The sequence below is a fragment of the Lissotriton vulgaris genome, unplaced genomic scaffold (assembly GCF_964263255.1).
Source record: "Lissotriton vulgaris unplaced genomic scaffold, aLisVul1.2 SCAFFOLD_301, whole genome shotgun sequence".
NCBI lineage: Eukaryota > Metazoa > Chordata > Amphibia > Caudata > Salamandridae > Lissotriton > Lissotriton vulgaris.
Window position 1 is genome coordinate 864425 of NW_028244321.1, and position 19558 is coordinate 883982.

Here is a 19558-nt window from a genome sequence, read left to right on the forward strand (position 1 = left end):
TCACGGCAGTTGGGTTTTTCCTTTACAGAATTCCCAAATGTACCAGTTGTTTTTGTAAAATGTCTATTAAAACAGATCCTTTTCAATATTTAAACGATCTAACGACAAATTATTTAAACACACATGATTATAAGATGTAGGTATACTGTACTTACTGACATAAATTATCGTTCTTGAACATATTTGCGGTAAGGGGAGCGGAGCTCTCCCCCAGGCCAATCAGAATGCAGATGAATGCAGTTGCAGTTGAGTGACCTGTGTTGTGGCTGTCTACAGGGAATGAACATATGTAGCTGTCTCGCAGCCCAATCCAGACGTCAATCAAAGACAGGTTTCAATGCAAATAGAGCAGTAAGTGCAGAGAAATGCTCACTCTCTGAAAATGGCATTTATACAATAGTGAGATTAAATCCAACCTCACCAGTAGATAGGATTTATCAATAAATAAATAAAGCTTCTCCTCTCTGATATGGAATTACCCCCCAAAAAGTATAAGGGAATACCCAATGCTAACCTATGAGAGGGGCAGACCTCACAGTAGTGAAAAATGTAATAGACTGTTTGATACTACTAGGACATACAACCTACCACAGTACATGTCTTACCTTTTACTTACATAGCATGATGCCCCTAGGACTACCTAGGGCCTACCTTAGGGGTTACTGATATGTAATAAAATTGGAGTTTAAGGCTTGGCAAGTAGTTTTAAATGCCAAGTCGAAGTGGCAGTACACTGCAGCACAGGCACTGTAGTAGCAGGCTTGAGACAGGTTTGAAATGCTATTTCTTTGGGCGGCACAATCAGTCCCTGGGTATATGGTATACCACTTTACAAGGGGCTTTCAAGTAAATTAAATCTGTCAGTCAGGTATACTCCAATTATACACCTGATTAGGGAAGAAGCACGTGCACTTCAGCACTGATTAGTAGCGATAAAGTGATCAGAGTCCTAAGGCCAACAAAAAGATACAGCAAAATGCGGAGGTGAAAAGCAATACGGTGGGGTTGGGACCACCTTAAGAATGCAAGGTCTAACAAAAACGAACTAAGGATAACATGAGTAAAACATCAGGTTTCTCTACAGCATTTGGTGAGACAAGTGGGCCTTCTTTTATCTTCCATAAATGCAATCCTTCCTGGACCCCTTTATTATATAGCTCTTCCAGGAAAAAATATAAAGCACTTACAAAGGAGCCTCAAATACTCAAAGATGGTAGACTTCTGTAATATGGGCCATATACTAAAAGCAGCACAAAAACAGAGTGCAATAGGGTCCAAAAAACTTGAGTGACCCATGAGAGTATGCATGCAAGCCTATGGTATTCCAAACTAGAGATATACGCATGCAATTTTTGTTTTTACGAGAGAATGTGCCTGCTGAAAAAAACATTATTTTTTAAAAGTGCATTGCAGAATATCAGGAATTTGCTGTGGGACACCTTGAAAACTTGCATACAGATTATGTGCAAACACCTTACAGTCAGTTGTTGTGGCCGAGTGGTTAAGGCGATGGACTAGAAATCCATTGGGGTCTCCCCGCGCAGGTTCGAATCCTGCCGACAACGAGAATCTTTTTAACATCGGCTACAATTTCAGAAGTTAACCTTTAGTATTTCTTCCATGTCAGTTTTATAAATAGGTGGCTTAGTTTGGTGTCACTATTGCCATATCACATATTTATTATCGCTCCCCCTTTCATATCTTTGCTATAACTCTCGTCCTTCATTAGCGCTGGTGCAAACGCTTCAAATTATTATACCCTGGCTCTCTCGGTCATACCTGTGCATGCACTTGAAACTTACTTTACCAATAAAAGAAGCAAATAGAGAAATAAAATAAAAGTGCTAGCTGGATTAGGCAAACACACTTCATAAAACTGCATTTTCTTTTCTATTCTCCCCCGTGTTACAAGCTTAACTGCTCCCTGTGTAATTTCTCCTAACCTGCTGTTCCTGAAAGAGAATTTCATCTACAAGCTCTTTCTGTGTTTTTTCCTAGTCTTTTCTTTCCCTTTTCTTAGATTTGTAACTGTTCCTTTACATGCTCTACTGAGGCGCCATTAATCTCATTTGAGCTCCTTGTACCTGCTGCTGTTTTCTCCACACCTCATACTGTCTTTTCCCTCTTTCTCTCTTTCTCTGCGGTTGGTGGCTACTTTCCAAAGCGTCTGATATCCCAATGTTCCTTCGTCTTGTTGTCAGAAGTGAATTTGAAAAGCAACAAAATTAACAAGCCTTTACCACTCACACATGGCAGAAGTTTATACTTTAATTCAATGAGCTAAGAAAAGTGTGTTGTGGGGCCCCTACGAGCCATGGTGCTTGCTTCATCATAATTAGGCATGCAGTCATTAGCCACAGCTCTGATTATGGGTCACTGAGGTCAGTTTCAATAATTCCTCAAAAACCTAACCATGCAGTCCCCCCTAACTGTGTAGTTATCTTGCTTTACTGCTGTTTGTGTGATTAGCTGGGAGGAGCTCACGGCAGCATCCTCCCAATAAAAGTGTAGATGGACCGTTCCTTAACTCCTTCTTGCTTCACATACAGATGGCTTGAGGAGGTACAGGGGAGATGCAGGTCTAATAAACAGAATAGAATATCTGCGCCAGGTGTGTTTCTCTGCATTGGTGTCCCATCAAAGGCCCACCAGTGTATGTGTGATCTTTGACTCCTGCCAGTTCACAAGCAGGCGGCCAGGAAACGGTTTCAGCCTATCAACCACTGAGGAGATAAAGCCTTTGTATAAGGAATGAGGAAGCAATGAACACATTCAGCCTATCACAGGAGTAGCCCTGAATGTTCCGAATTATAATTTCTTCATGTCACTGTACGTTATTGAGCCCAAGTAGCTCGCCGTGATCGTATAGAGGTTAGTACTCTGCGTTGTGGCTGCAGCAGGCTCGGTTCGAATCCGAGTCACGGCATTGTGGTTGGCAATGTCACAGCAGTTGGGTTTTTCCTTTACAGAATTCCCAAATGTACCAGTTGTTTTTGTAAAATGTCTATTAAAACAGATCCTTTTCAATATTTAAACGATCTAACGACAAATTATTTAAACACACATGATTATAAGATGTAGGTATACTGTACTTACTGACATAAATTATCGTTCTTGAACATATTTGCGGTAAGGGGAGCGGAGCTCTCCCCCAGGCCAATCAGAATGCAGATGAATGCAGTTGCAGTTGAGTGACCTGTGTTGTGGCTGTCTACAGGGAATGAACATATGTAGCTGTCTCGCAGCCCAATCCAGACGTCAATCGAAGACAGGTTTCAATGCAAATAGAGCAGTAAGTGCAGAGAAATGCTCACTCTCTGAAAATGGCATTTATACAATAGTGAGATTAAATCCAACCTCACCAGTAGATAGGATTTATCAATAAATAAATAAAGCTTCTCCTCTCTGATATGGAATTACCCCCCAAAAAGTATAAGGGAATACCCAATGCTAACCTATGAGAGGGGCAGACCTCACAGTAGTGAAAAATGTAATAGACTGTTTGATACTACTAGGACATACAACCTACCACAGTACATGTCTTACCTTTTACTTACATAGCATGATGCCCCTAGGACTACCTAGGGCCTACCTTAGGGGTTACTGATATGTAATAAAATTGGAGTTTAAGGCTTGGCAAGTAGTTTTAAATGCCAAGTCGAAGTGGCAGTACACTGCAGCACAGGCACTGCAGTAGCAGGCTTGAGACAGGTTTGAAATGCTATTTCTTTGGGCGGCACAATCAGTCCCTGGGTATATGGTATACCACTTTACAAGGGGCTTTCAAGTAAATTAAATCTGTCAGTCAGGTATACTCCAATTATACACCTGATTAGGGAAGAAGCACGTGCACTTCAGCACTGATTAGTAGCGATAAAGTGATCAGAGTCCTAAGGCCAACAAAAAGATACAGCAAAATGCGGAGGTGAAAAGCAATACGGTGGGGTTGGGACCACCTTAAGAATGCAAGGTCTAACAAAAACGAACTAAGGATAACATGAGTAAAACATCAGGTTTCTCTACAGCATTTGGTGAGACAAGTGGGCCTTCTTTTATCTTCCATAAATGCAATCCTTCCTGGACCCCTTTATTATATAGCTCTTCCAGGAAAAAATATAAAGCACTTACAAAGGAGCCTCAAATACTCAAAGACGGTAGACTTCTGTAATATGGGCCATATACTAAAAGCAGCACAAAAACAGAGTGCAATAGGGTCCAAAAAACTTGAGTGACCCATGAGAGTATGCATGCAAGCCTATGGTATTCCAAACTAGAGATATACGCATGCAATTTTTGTTTTTACGAGAGAATGTGCCTGCTGAAAAAAACATTATTTTTTAAAAGTGCATTGCAGAATATCAGGAATTTGCTGTGGGACACCTTGAAAACTTGCATACAGATTATGTGCACACACCTTACAGTCAGTTGTTGTGGCCGAGTGGTTAAGGCGATGGACTAGAAATCCATTGGGGTCTCCCCGCGCAGGTTCGAATCCTGCCGACAACGAGAATCTTTTTAACATCGGCTACAATTTCAGAAGTTAACCTTTAGTATTTCTTCCATGTCAGTTTTATAAATAGGTGGCTTAGTTTGGTGTCACTATTGCCATATCACATATTTATTATCGCTCCCCCTTTCATATCTTTGCTATAACTCTCGTCCTTCATTAGCGCTGGTGCAAACGCTTCAAATTATTATACCCTGGCTCTCTCGGTCATACCTGTGCATGCACTTGAAACTTACTTTACCAATAAAAGAAGCAAATAGAGAAATAAAATAAAAGTGCTAGCTGGATTAGGCAAACACACTTCATAAAACTGCATTTTCTTTTCTATTCTCCCCCGTGTTACAAGCTTAACTGCTCCCTGTGTAATTTCTCCTAACCTGCTGTTCCTGAAAGAGAATTTCATCTACAAGCTCTTTCTGTGTTTTTTCCTAGTCTTTTCTTTCCCTTTTCTTAGATTTGTAACTGTTCCTTTACATGCTCTACTGAGGCGCCATTAATCTCATTTGAGCTCCTTGTACCTGCTGCTGTTTTCTCCACACCTCATACTGTCTTTTCCCTCTTTCTCTCTTTCTCTGCGGTTGGTGGCTACTTTCCAAAGCGTCTGATATCCCAATGTTCCTTCGTCTTGTTGTCAGAAGTGAATTTGAAAAGCAACAAAATTAACAAGCCTTTACCACTCACACATGGCAGAAGTTTATACTTTAATTCAATGAGCTAAGAAAAGTGTGTTGTGGGGCCCCTACGAGCCATGGTGCTTGCTTCATCATAATTAGGCATGCAGTCATTAGCCACAGCTCTGATTATGGGTCACTGAGGTCAGTTTCAATAATTCCTCAAAAACCTAACCATGCAGTCCCCCCTAACTGTGTAGTTATCTTGCTTTACTGCTGTTTGTGTGATTAGCTGGGAGGAGCTCACGGCAGCATCCTCCCAATAAAAGTGTAGATGGACCGTTCCTTAACTCCTTCTTGCTTCACATACAGATGGCTTGAGGAGGTACAGGGGAGATGCAGGTCTAATAAACAGAATAGAATATCTGCGCCAGGTGTGTTTCTCTGCATTGGTGTCCCATCACAGGCCCACCAGTGTATGTGTGATCTTTGACTCCTGCCAGTTCACAAGCAGGCGGCCAGGAAACGGTTTCAGCCTATCAACCACTGAGGAGATAAAGCCTTTGTATAAGGAATGAGGAAGCAATGAACACATTCAGCCTATCACAGGAGTAGCCCTGAATGTTCCGAATTATAATTTCTTCATGTCACTGTACGGTATTGAGCCCAAGTAGCTCGCCGTGATCGTATAGAGGTTAGTACTCTGCGTTGTGGCTGCAGCAGGCTCGGTTCGAATCCGAGTCACGGCATTGTGGTTGGCAATGTCACGGCAGTTGGGTTTTTCCTTTACAGAATTCCCAAATGTACCAGTTGTTTTTGTAAAATGTCTATTAAAACAGATCCTTTTCAATATTTAAACGATCTAACGACAAATTATTTAAACACACATGATTATAAGATGTAGGTATACTGTACTTACTGACATAAATTATCGTTCTTGAACATATTTGCGGTAAGGGGAGCGGAGCTCTCCCCCAGGCCAATCAGAATGCAGATGAATGCAGTTGCAGTTGAGTGACCTGTGTTGTGGCTGTCTACAGGGAATGAACATATGTAGCTGTCTCGCAGCCCAATCCAGACGTCAATCGAAGACAGGTTTCAATGCAAATAGAGCAGTAAGTGCAGAGAAATGCTCACTCTCTGAAAATGGCATTTATACAATAGTGAGATTAAATCCAACCTCACCAGTAGATAGGATTTATCAATAAATAAATAAAGCTTCTCCTCTCTGATATGGAATTACCCCCCAAAAAGTATAAGGGAATACCCAATGCTAACCTATGAGAGGGGCAGACCTCACAGTAGTGAAAAATGTAATAGACTGTTTGATACTACTAGGACATACAACCTACCACAGTACATGTCTTACCTTTTACTTACATAGCATGATGCCCCTAGGACTACCTAGGGCCTACCTTAGGGGTTACTGATATGTAATAAAATTGGAGTTTAAGGCTTGGCAAGTAGTTTTAAATGCCAAGTCGAAGTGGCAGTACACTGCAGCACAGGCACTGCAGTAGCAGGCTTGAGACAGGTTTGAAATGCTATTTCTTTGGGCGGCACAATCAGTCCCTGGGTATATGGTATACCACTTTACAAGGGGCTTTCAAGTAAATTAAATCTGTCAGTCAGGTATACTCCAATTATACACCTGATTAGGGAAGAAGCACGTGCACTTCAGCACTGATTAGTACGATAAAGTGATCAGAGTCCTAAGGCCAACAAAAAGATACAGCAAAATGCGGAGGTGAAAAGCAATACGGTGGGGTTGGGACCACCTTAAGAATGCAAGGTCTAACAAAAACGAACTAAGGATAACATGAGTAAAACATCAGGTTTCTCTACAGCATTTGGTGAGACAAGTGGGCCTTCTTTTATCTTCCATAAATGCAATCCTTCCTGGACCCCTTTATTATATAGCTCTTCCAGGAAAAAATATAAAGCACTTACAAAGGAGCCTCAAATACTCAAAGATGGTAGACTTCTGTAATATGGGCCATATACTAAAAGCAGCACAAAAACAGAGTGCAATAGGGTCCAAAAAACTTGAGTGACCCATGAGAGTATGCATGCAAGCCTATGGTATTCCAAACTAGAGATATACGCATGCAATTTTTGTTTTTACGAGAGAATGTGCCTGCTGAAAAAAACATTATTTTTTAAAAGTGCATTGCAGAATATCAGGAATTTGCTGTGGGACACCTTGAAAACTTGCATACAGATTATGTGCACACACCTTACAGTCAGTTGTTGTGGCCGAGTGGTTAAGGCGATGGACTAGAAATCCATTGGGGTCTCCCCGCGCAGGTTCGAATCCTGCCGACAACGAGAATCTTTTTAACATCGGCTACAATTTCAGAAGTTAACCTTTAGTATTTCTTCCATGTCAGTTTTATAAATAGGTGGCTTAGTTTGGTGTCACTATTGCCATATCACATATTTATTATCGCTCCCCCTTTCATATCTTTGCTATAACTCTCGTCCTTCATTAGCGCTGGTGCAAACGCTTCAAATTATTATACCCTGGCTCTCTCGGTCATACCTGTGCATGCACTTGAAACTTACTTTACCAATAAAAGAAGCAAATAGAGAAATAAAATAAAAGTGCTAGCTGGATTAGGCAAACACACTTCATAAAACTGCATTTTCTTTTCTATTCTCCCCCGTGTTACAAGCTTAACTGCTCCCTGTGTAATTTCTCCTAACCTGCTGTTCCTGAAAGAGAATTTCATCTACAAGCTCTTTCTGTGTTTTTTCCTAGTCTTTTCTTTCCCTTTTCTTAGATTTGTAACTGTTCCTTTACGTGCTCTACTGAGGCGCCATTAATCTCATTTGAGCTCCTTGTACCTGCTGCTGTTTTCTCCACACCTCATACTGTCTTTTCCCTCTTTCTCTCTTTCTCTGCGGTTGGTGGCTACTTTCCAAAGCGTCTGATATCCCAATGTTCCTTCGTCTTGTTGTCAGAAGTGAATTTGAAAAGCAACAAAATTAACAAGCCTTTACCACTCACACATGGCAGAAGTTTATACTTTAATTCAATGAGCTAAGAAAAGTGTGTTGTGGGGCCCCTACGAGCCATGGTGCTTGCTTCATCATAATTAGGCATGCAGTCATTAGCCACAGCTCTGATTATGGGTCACTGAGGTCAGTTTCAATAATTCCTCAAAAACCTAACCATGCAGTCCCCCCTAACTGTGTAGTTATCTTGCTTTACTGCTGTTTGTGTGATTAGCTGGGAGGAGCTCACGGCAGCATCCTCCCAATAAAAGTGTAGATGGACCGTTCCGTAACTCTTTCTTGCTTCACATACAGATGGCTTGAGGAGGTACAGGGGAGATGCAGGTCTAATAAACAGAATAGAATATCTGTGCCAGGTTTGTTTCTCTGCATTGGTGTCCCATCACAGGCCCACCAGTGTATGTGTGATCTTTGACTCCTGCCAGTTCACAAGCAGGCGGCCAGGAAACGGTTTCAGCCTATCAACCACTGAGGAGATTAAGCCTTTGTATAAGGAATGAGGAAGCAATGAACACATTCAGCCTATCACAGAAGTAGCCCTGAGTGTTCCGAATTATAATTTCTTCATGTCACTGTACGTTATTGAGCCCAAGTAGCTCGCCGTGATCGTATAGTGGTTACTACTCTGCGTTGTGGCCGCAGCAACCTCGGTTCGAATCCGAGTCACGGCATTGTGGTTGGCAATGTCACGGCAGTTGGGTTTTTCCTTTACAGAATTCCCAAATGTACCAGTTGTTTTTGTAAAATGTCTATTAAAAACAGATCCTTTTCAATATTTAAACGATCTAACGACAAATTATTTAAACACACATGATTATAAGATGTAGGTATACTGTACTTACTGACATAAATTATCGTTCTTGAACATATTTGCGGTAAGGGGAGCGGAGCTCTCCCCCAGGCCAATCAGAATGGAGATGAATGCAGTTGCAGTTGAGTGACCTGTGTTGTGGCTGTCTACAGGGAATGCACATATGTAGCTGTCCCGCAGCCCAATCCAGACGTCAATCGAAGACAGGTTTCAATGCAAATAGAGCAGTAAGTGCAGAGAAATGCTCACTCTCTAAAAATGGCATTCATACAATAGTAAGATTAAATCCAACCTCACCAGTAGATAGGATTTATCAATAAATAAATAAAGCTTCTCCTCTCTGATATGGAATTACCCCCCAAAAAGTATAAGGGAATACCCAATGCTAACCTATGAGAGGGGCAGACCTCACAGTAGTGAAAAATGTAATAGACTGTTTGATACTACTAGGACATACAAACTACCACAGTACATGTCTTACCTTTTACTTACATAGCATGATGCCCCTAGGACTACCTAGGGCCTACCTTAGGGGTTACTGATATGTAATAAAATTGGAGTTTAAGGCTTGGCAAGTAGTTTTAAATGCCAAGTCGTAGTGGCAGTACACTGCAGCACAGGCACTGCAGTAGCAGGCTTGAGACAGGTTTGAAATGCTATTTCTTTGGGCGGCACAATCAGTCCCTGGGTATATGGTATACCACTTTACAAGGGGCTTTCAAGTAAATTAAATCTGTCAGTCAGGTATACTCCAATTATACACATGATTAGGGAAGAAGCACGTGCACTTCAGCACTGATTAGTAGCGATAAAGTGATCAGAGTCCTAAGGCCAACAAAAAGATACAGCAAAATGCGGAGGTGAAAAGCAATAAGGTGGGGTTGGGACCACCTTAAGAATGCAAGGTCTAACAAAAACGAACTAAGGATAACATGAGTAAAACATCAGGTTTCTCTACAGCATTTGGTGAGACAAGTGTGCCTTCTTTTATCTTCCATAAATGCCATCCTTCCTGGACCCCTTTATTATTTAGCTCTTCCAGGAATAAATATAAAGCACTTACAAAGGAGCCTCAAATACTCAAAGATGGTAGACTTCTGTAATATGGGCCATGTACTAAAAGCAGCACGAAAACAGAGTGCAATAGGGTCCAAAAAACTTGAGTGACCCATGAGAGTATGCATGCAAGCCTATGGTATACCAAACTAGAGATAGGCGCATGCAATTTTTGTTTTTAGGAGAGAATGTGCCTGCTGAAAAAAAACATTATTTTTTAAAAGTGCATTGCAGAATATCAGGAATTTGCTGTGGGACACCTTGAAAACTTGCATACAGATTATGTGCACACACCTTGCAGTCAGTTGTTGTGGCCGAGTGGTTAAGGCGATGGACTAGAAATCCATTGGGGTCTGCCCGCGCAGGTTCGAATCCTGCCGACAACGAGAATCTTTTTAACATCGGCTGCAATTTCAGAAGTTAACCTTTAGTATTTCTTCCATGTCAGTTTTATAAATAGGTGGCTTATTTTGGTGTCACTATTGCCATATCACATATTTATTATCGCTCCCCCTTTCATATCTTTGCTATAACTCTCGTCCTTCATTAGCGCTGGTGCAAACGCTTCAAATTATTATACCCTGGCTCTCTCGGTCATACCTGTGCATGCACTTGAAACTTACTTTACCAATAAAAGAAGCAAATAGAGAAATAAAATAAAAGTGCTAGCTGGATTAGGCAAACACACTTCATAAAACTGCATTTTCTTTTCTATTCTCCCCCGTGTTACAAGCTTAACTGCTCCCTGTGTAATTTCTCCTAACCTGCTGTTCCTGGAAGAGAATTTCATCTACAAGCTCTTTCTGTGTTTTTTCCTAGTCTTTTCTTTCCCTTTTCTTAGATTTGTAACTGTTCCTTTACGTGCTCTACTGAGGCGCCATTAATCTCATTTGAGCTCCTTGTACCTGCTGCTGTTTTCTCCACACCTCATACTGTCTTTTCCCTCTTTCTCTCTTTCTCTGCGGTTGGTGGCTACTTTCCAAAGCGTCTGATGCCCCAATGTTCCTTCAGCTTGTTGTCAGACGTGAATTTGAAAAGCAGCAAAATTAACAACCCTTTACTACTCACACATGGCAGAAGTTTATACTTTAATTCAATGAGTTAAGAAAAGTGTGTTGTGGGGCCCCTACGAGCCATGGTGCTTGCTTCATCATAATTAGGCATGCAGTCATTAGCCACAGCTCTGATTATGGGTCAATGAGGTCAGTTTCAATAATTCCTCAAAAACCTAACCATGCAGTCCCCCCTAACTGTGTAGTCATCTTGCTTTACTGCTGTTTGTGTGATTAGCTGGGAGGAGCTCACGGCAGCATCCTCCCAATAAAAGTGTAGATGGACCGTTCCTTAATTCTTTCTTGTTTCACATACAGATGGCTTGAGGAGGTACAGGGGAGATGCAGGTCTAATAAACAGAATAGAATATCTGCGCCGGGTGTGTTTCTCTGCATTGGTGTCCCATCACAGGCCCACCAGTGTATGTGTGATCTTTGACTCCTGCCAGTTCACAAGCAGGCGGCCAGGAAACGGTTTCAGCCTATCAACCACTGAGGAGATAAAGCCTTTGTATAAGGAATGAGGAAGCAATGAACACATTCAGCCTATCACAGGAGTAGCCCTGAGTGTTCCGAATTATAATTTCTTCATGTCACTGTACGTTATCGAGCCCAAGTAGCTCGCCGTGATCGTATAGTGGTTAGTACTCTGCGTTGTGGCTGCAGCAACCTCGGTTCGAATCCGAGTCACGGCTTTGTGGTTGGCAATGTCACGGCAGTTGGGTTTTTCCTTTACAGAATTCCCAAATGTACCAGTTGTTTTTGTAAAATGTCTATTAAAAACAGATCCTTTTCAATATTTAAACGATCTAACGACAAATTATTTAAACACACATGATTATAAGATGTAGGTATACTGTACTTACTGACGTAAATTATCGTTCTTGAACATATTTGCGGTAAGGGGAGCGGAGCTCTCCCCCAGGCCAATCAGAATGCAGATGAATGCAGGTGCAGTTGAGTGACCTGTGTTGTGGCTGTCTACAGGGAATACACATATGTAGCTGTCTCGCAGCCCAATCCAGACGTCAATCGAAGGCAGGTTTCAATGCAAATAGAGCAGTAAGTGCAGAGAAATGCTCACTCTCTAAAAATGGCATTTATACAATAGTAAGATTAAATCCAACCTCACCAGTAGATAGGATTTATCAATAAATAAATAAAGCTTCTCCTCTCTGATATGGAATTACCCCCAAAAAAGTATAAGGGAATACCCAATGCTAACCTATGAGAGGGGCAGACCTCACAGTAGTGAAAAATGTAATAGACTGTTTGATACTACTAGGACATACAAACCACCACAGTACATGTCTTACCTTTTACTTACATAGCATGATGCCCCTAGGACTACCTAGGGCCTACCTTAGGGGTTACTGATATGTAATAAAATTGGAGTTTAAGGCTTGGCAAGTAGTTTTAAATGCCAAGTCGAAGTGGCAGTACACTGCAGCACAGGCACTGCAGTAGCAGGCTTGAGACAGGTTTGAAATGCTATTTCTTTGGGCGGCACAATCAGTCCCTGGGTATATGGTATACCACTTTACAAGGGGCTTTCAAGTAAATTAAATCTGTCAGTCAGGTATACTCCAATTATACACATGATTAGGGAAGAAGCACGTGCACTTCAGCACTGATTAGTAGCGATAAAGTGATCAGAGTCCTAAGGCCAACAAAAAGATACAGCAAAATGCGGAGGTGAAAAGCAATAAGGTGGGGTTGGGACCACCTTAAGAATGCAAGGTCTAACAAAAACGAACTAAGGATAACATGAGTAAAACATCAGGTTTCTCTACAGCATTTGGTGAGACAAGTGGGCCTTCTTTTATCTTCCATAAATGCAATCCTTCCCGGACCCCTTTATTATATAGCTCTTCAAGGAAAAAATATAAAGCACTTACAAAGGAGCCTCAAATACTCAAAGATGGTAGACTTCTGTAATATGGGCCATATACTAAAAGCAGCACGAAAACAGAGTGCAATAGGGTCCAAAAAACTTGAGTGACCCATGAGAGTATGCATGCAAGCCTATGGTATTCCAAACTAGAGATATACGCATTCAATTTTTGTTTTTAGGAGAGAATGTGCCTGCTGAAAAAAACATTATTTTTTAAAAGTGCATTGCAGAATATCAGGAATTTGCTGTGGGACACCTTGAAAACTTGCATACAGATTATGTGCACACACCTTACAGTCAGTTGTTGTGGCCGAGTGGTTAAGGCGATGGACTAGAAATCCATTGGGGTCTCCCCGCGCAGGTTCGAATCCTGCCGACAACGAGAATCTTTTTAACATCGGCTACAATTTCAGAAGTTAACCTTTAGTATTTCTTCCATGTCAGTTTTATAAATAGGTGGCTTATTTTGGTGTCACTATTGCCATATCACATATTTATTATCGCTCCCCCTTTCATATCTTTGCTATAACTCTCGTCCTTCATTAGCGCTGGTGCAAACGCTTCAAATTATTATACCCTGGCTCTCTCGGTCATACCTGTGCATGCACTTGAAACTTACTTTACCAATAAAAGAAGCAAATAGAGAAATAAAATAAAAGTGCTAGCTGGATTAGGCAAACACACTTCATAAAACTGCATTTTCTTTTCTATTCTCCCCCGTGTTACAAGCTTAACTGCTCCCTGTGTAATTTCTCCTAACCTGCTGTTCCTGGAAGACAATTTCATCTACAAGCTCTTTCTGTGTTTTTTCCTAGTCTTTTCTTTCCCTTTTCTTAGATTTGTAACTGTTCCTTTACGTGCTCTATTTAGGCGCCATTAATCTCATTTGAGCTCCTTGTACCTGCTGCTGTTTTCTCCACACCTCATACTGTCTTTTCCCTCTTTCTCTCTTTCTCTGCGGTTGGTGGCTACTTTCCAAAGCGTCTGATGCCCCAATGTTCCTTCGTCTTGTTGTCAGACGTGAATTTGAAAAGCAACAAAATTAACAAGCCTTTACCACTCACACATGGCAGAAGTTTATACTTTAATTCAATGAGCTAATAAAAGTGTGTTGTGGGGCCCCTACGAGCCATGGTGCTTGCTTCATCATAATTAGGCATGCAGTCATTAGCCACAGCTCTGATTATGGGTCACTGAGGTCAGTTTCAATAATTCCTCAAAAACCTAACCATGCAGTCCCCCCTAACTGTGTAGTTATCTTGCTTTACTGCTGTTTGTGTGATTAGCTGGGAGGAGCTCACGGCAGCATCCTCCCAATAAAAGTGTAGATGGACCGTTCCTTAACTCTTTCTTGCTTCACATACAGATGGCTTGAGGAGGTACAGGGGAGATGCAGGTCTAATAAACAGAATAGAATACCTGCGCCAGGTTTGTTTCTCTGCATTGGTGTCCCATCACAGGCCCACCAGTGTATGTGTGATCTTTGACTCCTGCCAGTTCACAAGCAGGCGGCCAGGAAACGGTTTCAGCCTATCAACCACTGAGGAGATAAAGCCTTTGTATAAGGAATGAGGAAGCAATGAACACATTCAGCCTATCACAGGAGTAGCCCTGAGTGTTCCGAATTATATTTTCTTCATGTCACTGTACGTTATTGAGCCCAAGTAGCTGGCCGTGATCGTATAGTGGTTAGTACTCTGCGTTGTGGCCGCAGCAACCTCGGTTCGAATCCGAGTCACGGCATTGTGGTTGGCAATGTCATGGCAGTTGGGTTTTTCCTTTACAGAATTCCCAAATGTACCAGTTGTTTTTGTAAAATGTCTATTAAAAACAGATCCTTTTCAATATTTAAACGATCTAACGACAAATTATTTAAACACACATGATTATAAGATGTAGGTATACTGTACTTACTGACATAAATTATCGTTCTTGAACATATTTGCGGTAAGGGGAGCGGAGCTCTCCCCCAGGCCAATCAGAATGCAGATGAATGCAGTTGCAGTTGAGTGACCTGTGTTGTGGCTGTCTACAGGGAATGCACATATGTAGCTGTCCCGCAGCCCAATCCAGACGTCAATCGAAGACAGGTTTCAATGCAAATAGAGCAGTAAGTGCAGAGAAATGCTCACTCTCTAAAAATGGCATTTATACAATAGTAAGATTAAATCCAACCTCACCAGTAGATAGGATTTATCAATAAATAAATAAAGCTTCTCCTCTCTGATATGGAATTACCCCCCAAAAAGTATAAGGGAATACCCAATGCTAACCTATGAGAGGGGCAGACCTCACAGTAGTGAAAAATGTAATAGACTGTTTGATACTACGAGGACATACAAACTACAACAGTACATGTCTCCCTGGTGGCCTCCCGCCCTGGGCACCGCACCCAAACCGACAGACCATGCACGAAACCTGGGCTTCACCCTGGACTCCTCCCTCTCCATGACCAGGCAAGTCAACAACGTCTCCTTGGCATGCTTCAATATCCTTCGCATGCTACGGAAGATCTTCTGGTGGATCCCCACCGAGACCAGGAAGACCGTCACCCAGGCCCTTGTCACCAGCCGACTGGACTACGGCAACGCCCTCTACGCCGGTACCACCGCCAAGCTCCAGAAGAGACTCCAGCGGATCCAGAACGCCTCAGCCAGACTCATCCTCGACATCCCACGAACCAGCCACATCTCCGGACATCTGAGAGACCTTCACTGGCTCCCCGTCAACAAAAGAATCACCTTCCGCCTCCTCACCCACGCACACAAAGCCCTACACGACCAAGGCCCGAGCTACCTCAACAGCCGAGTCAACTTCTACGCTCCCAAACGCCACCTCCGATCAGCCAACCACGCCCTCGCCGCCGTCCCCCGCATCCGAAGAGCGACTACAGGAGGAAGGTCCTTCTCCTACCTGGCCGCCAAGACCTGGAACTCCCTCCCTCCCGACCTGCGCCTGACCCAAGACCACCTCTCCTTCAGGAAGAAGCTGAAGACCTGGCTGTTCGAGCAGTAGCGGCTCCCCCCCCCAGCGCCTTGAGACCCTACGGGTATGTAGCGCGCTCTATAAGTGTCACTGATTGATTGATTGATGTCTTACCTTTTACTTACATAGCATGATGCCCCTAGGACTACCTAGGGCCTACCTTAGGGGTTACTGATATGTAATAAAATTGGAGTTTAAGGCTTGGCAAGTAGTTTTAAATGCCAAGTCGTAGTGGCAGTACACTGCAGCACAGGCACTGCAGTAGCAGGCTTGAGACAGGTTTGAAATGCTATTTCTTTGGGCGGCACAATCAGTCCCTGGGTATATGGTATACCACTTTACAAGGGGCTTTCAAGTAAATTAAATCTGTCAGTCAGGTATACTCCAATTATACACATGATTAGGGAAGAAGCACGTGCACTTCAGCACTGATTAGTAGCGATAAAGTGATCAGAGTCCTAAGGCCAACAAAAAGATACAGCAAAATGCGGAGGTGAAAAGCAATAAGGTGGGGTTGGGCCCACCTTAAGAATGCAAGGTCTAACAAAAACGAACTAAGGATAACATGAGTAAAACATCAGGTTTCTCTACAGCATTTGGTGAGACAAGTGGGCCTTCTTTTATCTTCCATAAATGCAATCCTTCCTGGACCCCTTTATTATATAGCTCTTCCAGGAAAAAATATAAAGCACTTACAAAGGAGCCTCAAATACTCAAAGATGGTAGACTTCTGTAATATGGGCCATATACTAAAAGCAGCACGAAAACAGAGTGCAATAGTGTCCAAAAAACTTGAGTGACTCATGAGAGTATGCATGCAAGCCTATGGTATTCCAAACTAGAGATATACGCATGCAATTTTTGTTTTTACGAGAGAATGTGCCTGCTGAAAAAAACATTATTTTTTAAAAGTGCATTGCAGAATATCAGGAATTTGCTGTGGGACAGCTTGAAAACTTGCATACAGATTATGTGCACCCACCTTACAGTCAGTTGTTGTGGCCGATTGGTTAAGGCGATGGACTAGAAATCCATTGGGGTCTCCCCGCGCAGGTTCGAATCCTGCTGACAACGAGAATCTTTTTAACATCGGCTACAATTTCAGAAGTTAACCTTTAGTATTTCTTCCATGTCAGTTTTATAAATAGGTGGCTTATTTTGGTGTCACTATTGCCATATCACATATTTATTATCGCTCCCCCTTTCATATCTTTGCTATAACTCTCGTCCTTCATTAGCGCTGGTGCAAACGCTTCAAATTATTATACCCTGGCTCTCTCGGTCATACCTGTGCATGCACTTGAAACTTACTTTACCAATAAAAGAAGCAAATAGAGAAATAAAATAAAAGTGCTAGCTGGATTAGGCAAACACACTTCATAAAACTGCATTTTCTTTACTATTCTCCCCCGTGTTACAAGCTTAACTGCTCCCTGTGTAATTTCTCCTAACCTGCTGTTCCTGGAAGAGAATTTCATCTACAAGCTCTTTCTGTGTTTTTTCCTAGTCTTTTCTTTCCCTTTTCTTAGATTTGTAACTGTTCCTTTACGTGCTCTACTTAGGCGCCATTAATCTCATTTGAGCTCCGTGTACCTGCTGCTGTTTTCTCCACACCTCATACTGTCTTTTCCCTCTTTCTCTCTTTCTCTGCGGTTGGTGGCTACTTTCCAAAGCGTCTGATGCCCCAATGTTCCTTCGTCTTGTTGTCAGATGTGAATTTGAAAAGCAACAAAATTAACAAGCCTTTACCACTCACACATGGCAGAAGTTTATACTTTAATTTAATGAGCTAAGAAAAGTGTGCTGTGGGGCCCCTACGAGCCATGGTGCTTGCTTCATCATAATTAGGCATGCAGTCATTAGCCACAGCTCTGATTATGGGTCACTGAGGTCAGTTTCAATAATTCCTCAAAAACCTAACCATGCAGTCCCCCCTAACTGTGTAGTTATCTTGCTTTACTGCTGTTTGTGTGATTAGCTGGGAGGAGCTCACTGCAGTATCCTCCCAATAAAAGTGTAGATGGACCGTTCCTTAAGTCCTTCTTGCTTCACATACAGATGGCTTGAGGAGGTACAGGGGAGATGCAGGTCTAATAAACAGAATAGAATATCTGCGCCAGGTGTGTTTCTCTGCATTGGTGTCCCATCACAGGCCCACCAGTGTATGTGTGATCTTTGACTCCTGCCAGTTCACAAGCAGGCGGCCAGGAAACGGTTTCAGCCTATCAACCACTGAGGAGATAAAGCCTTTGTATAAGGAATGAGGAAGCAATGAACACATTCAGCCTATCACAGGAGTAGCCCTGAATGTTCCAAATTATAATTTCTTCATGTCACTGTACGTTATTGAGCCCAAGTAGCTCGCCGTGATCGTATAGTGGTTAGTACTCTGCGTTGTGGCTGCAGCAGGCTCGGTTCGAATCCGAGTCACGGCGTTGTGGTTGGCAATGTCACGGCAGTTGGGTTTTTCCTTTACAGAATTCCCAAATGTACCAGTTGTTTTTGTAAAATGTCTATTAAAACAGATCCTTTTCAATATTTAAACGATCTAACGACAAATTATTTAAACACACATGATTATAAGATGTAGGTATACTGTACTTACTGACATAAATTATCGTTCTTGAACATATTTGCAGTAAGGGGAGCGGAGCTCTCCCCCAGGCCAATCAGAATGCAGATGAATGCAGTTGCAGTTGAGTGACCTGTGTTGTGGCTGTCTACAGGGAATGAACATATGTAGCTGTCTCGCAGCCCAATCCAGACGTCAATCGAAGACAGGTTTCAATGCAAATAGAGAAGTAAGTGCAGAGAAATGCTCACTCTCTGAAAATGGCATTTATACAATAGTGAGATTAAATCCAACCTCACCAGTAGATAGGATTTATCAATAAATAAATAAAGCTTCTCCTCTCTGATATGGAATTACCCCCCAAAAAGTATAAGGGAATACCCAATGCTAACCTATGAGAGGGGCAGACCTCACAGTAGTGAAAAATGTAATAGACTGTTTGATACTACTAGGACATACAAACTACCACAGTACATGTCTTACCTTTTACTTACATAGCATGATGCCCCTAGGACTACCTAGGGCCTACCTTAGGGGTTACTGATATGTAATAAAATTGGAGTTTAAGGCTTGGCAAGTAGTTTTAAATGCCAAGTCGAAGTGGCAGTACACTGCAGCACAGGCACTGCAGTAGCAGGCTTGAGACAGGTTTGAAATGCTATTTATTTGGGCGGCACAATCAGTCCCTGGGTATATGGTATACCACTTTACAAGGGGCTTTCAAGTACATTAAATCTGTCAGGTATACTCCAATTATACACATGATTAGGGAAGAAGCAGGTGCACTTTAGCACTGATTAGTAGCGATAAAGTGATCAGAGTCCTAAGGCCAACAAAAAGATACAGCAAAATGCAGAGGTGAAAAGCAATAAGGTGGGGTTGGGACCACCTTAAGAATGCAAGGTCTAACAAAAACGAACTAAGGATAACATGAGTAAATCATCAGGTTTCTCTACAGCATTTGGTGAGACAAGTGGGCCTTCTTTTATCTTCCATAAATGTAATCTTTCCCGGACCCCTTTATTATATAGCTCTTCAAGGAAAAAATATAA

At 42.2% G+C, this 19558-nt stretch overlaps 6 non-coding genes across 6 annotated transcripts; all 6 read left to right on the forward strand.

Annotated features, from left to right (window-relative positions):
- The first annotated feature begins 1483 nt into the window (after window positions 1–1483).
- On the forward strand, window positions 1484–1565 carry TRNAS-AGA (transfer RNA serine (anticodon AGA)). The gene has a single exon. It is a non-coding gene; the product is annotated as a tRNA-Ser (tRNA).
- A 2859-nt stretch (window positions 1566–4424) lies between these two features.
- On the forward strand, window positions 4425–4506 carry TRNAS-AGA (transfer RNA serine (anticodon AGA)). Its single transcript has one exon. It is a non-coding gene; the product is annotated as a tRNA-Ser (tRNA).
- A 2858-nt stretch (window positions 4507–7364) lies between these two features.
- On the forward strand, window positions 7365–7446 carry TRNAS-AGA (transfer RNA serine (anticodon AGA)). The gene has a single exon. It is a non-coding gene; the product is annotated as a tRNA-Ser (tRNA).
- A 2861-nt stretch (window positions 7447–10307) lies between these two features.
- TRNAS-AGA (transfer RNA serine (anticodon AGA)) lies at window positions 10308–10389 on the forward strand. Its single transcript has one exon. It is a non-coding gene; the product is annotated as a tRNA-Ser (tRNA).
- A 2860-nt stretch (window positions 10390–13249) lies between these two features.
- TRNAS-AGA (transfer RNA serine (anticodon AGA)) lies at window positions 13250–13331 on the forward strand. The gene has a single exon. It is a non-coding gene; the product is annotated as a tRNA-Ser (tRNA).
- A 1289-nt stretch (window positions 13332–14620) lies between these two features.
- Window positions 14621–14692, forward strand: TRNAH-GUG (transfer RNA histidin (anticodon GUG)). The gene has a single exon. It is a non-coding gene; the product is annotated as a tRNA-His (tRNA).
- The last annotated feature ends 4866 nt before the right edge of the window (window positions 14693–19558 follow it).